Below are 1,695 nucleotides of genomic sequence, written 5' to 3'. Positions count from 1 at the left end.
AAAAAAATTCCTTGAGTCAGCTAGTCTTTTTCACTGTCCCTCCCTATTTCTCAAACCACCTCTTATCTTGCAGCAAGAAAGAACAACAACAAAAAAAATGTGTACATTCCTCTACTAAGCGCTTTACATGCATTGCATCGTTTAATCCTACTACAAACCTCTGGGCTAGGTACTGCTGTTATTATCCTCACTGTACATGGACGCTCAGAGGGTAGAGGGATTTACCCAGGGTTACCCACCAAGCAAGCAGGAATATCTGTCAATATCCCTATTAGGAACCAGGAAACCACACAGCAATTTGAACAGAGAAAGTTAAAAGAATTATTAACTGTAACGGGGATTAGCCATAAGAAAGTATAGAGAATGCTGAAGAATACACTATGGCTGAAGGATAATACCCAAGGAAGAAACAAACTTGGAAGAGGACTCCTCTCCAAGGCTGGGATTCAGATCTTCTTGGAGAAGATGAGCTTGGTGGGAAGTTCCTTGGCCTTGGATGAAGGCTGTTCCACATCTGCTGAGCAAGCAGGAAATGCCCCGTAGGTTACAGGCTGCCTAGGCTGGCCAACAGGGAACTGGCTGGATGTAGCAAGCAGGAAACTTTTCTGTGGTTGTTGGCAGGCTGGTACTAGGAAGGGGAACCTACGAGAGTCACTGAGTGCCCATGGTTAATGAGAATAGGGGTGTAGGGTGAATGACGCGAAATATCCTCCACACCTGCCGCTGGCAGCAGCAAGGTGGCAGCAAGAAGAATCAAGAGAAAACACCTGAACCTGCAACAGANGAATGACGCGAAATATCCTCCACACCTGCCGCTGGCAGCAGCAAGGTGGCAGCAAGAAGAATCAAGAGAAAATACCTGAACCTGCAACAGAAGCCTTTGGTCCTGCAGGGTCCCTCCAGCACCCTCTCCTGACAAAGTTTAACCTGACAGTTCAAGAGCCCAGCCCCATTAAACGCTGAGAGGCCAGAACCCGATACCTGGTTCAGTAGGGAAGACATTTGCCCTCAGATAGAATTCAGAACCTGGGCTTCCAACCATTAAGCTACAGTGGAGGTGCGTATTGCGGGGGGTGGGGGGGACGGTTCCCCAAGAGAAGCGACCATTGACGAATTGCAGCAGCAGGAGAGAGGTCCAGGGGTGAGGCCCACTGAGTGGGGGCGCGCGCAGAGGACGCAGTGGGAGTCTCCACGCGCTAAGCGCCCACGGGCAGAGGCGGAGCACGCCACCAGGGCGAGGGGCGGTGCAGCTGAGAGCGAGACGCGTGGACCGCGCGCATTAGGCCGGTTCGCGCAGCTTCTGGGGCTTTGAGTGGCCCCCGGAGCAGGGTGGCGGGCCCCTGTGCCTGCACCTCTGCAAGCTTTCTGTTGATCCCCACAGACCATGGAGGGCGGCGGCCACTGAATCTCCTCCCACTTCCTGCCACCAGGTACTGGCCCGCTGAGGGTGACCATGACATATGAGGGAGAGGGGACCCAGCGACAGTTAGAGGATGGTGGGGTCGTCCAGTGGGGTGCAGAGGCGAAGCGCCTGGGAGCAAGCGAACGGGCCTGAGGTAGGGCCCTCAGGGTCGTGGGGCCTCGGGCAGTGGGAGAGGGAAGAGTTTAGTGAGGCCTCACGCTCTGACGGGTCCAGGAGAGGGTCCAGTGCGCAGGAGAGTAGAGAGATGCGTGCTGGGAAGGGGGTGAAGCCGG

General features: G+C 54.6%; 1 long non-coding RNA gene across 1 annotated transcript in view; it reads left to right on the top strand.

The window, feature by feature from the left end:
• Positions 1 to 1,310: 1,310 nt before the first annotated feature.
• The window catches only part of LOC117804086, a 16,318-nt gene continuing 15,933 nt past the window's right edge, over positions 1,311 to 1,695 (top strand). Inside the window, exon 1 of the long non-coding RNA XR_004628259.1 lies at positions 1,311 to 1,430. This is a non-coding gene — a long non-coding RNA (uncharacterized LOC117804086). The remainder of the gene's footprint in view (positions 1,431 to 1,695) is intronic.

Source organism: Ailuropoda melanoleuca, chromosome 10 (assembly GCF_002007445.2).
Source record: "Ailuropoda melanoleuca isolate Jingjing chromosome 10, ASM200744v2, whole genome shotgun sequence".
In the NCBI taxonomy this organism is placed as follows: Eukaryota; Metazoa; Chordata; class Mammalia; order Carnivora; family Ursidae; genus Ailuropoda; species Ailuropoda melanoleuca.
Note: the sequence above shows the minus strand (reverse complement) of the source record. Positions and strands in the feature narration are given on the sequence as shown.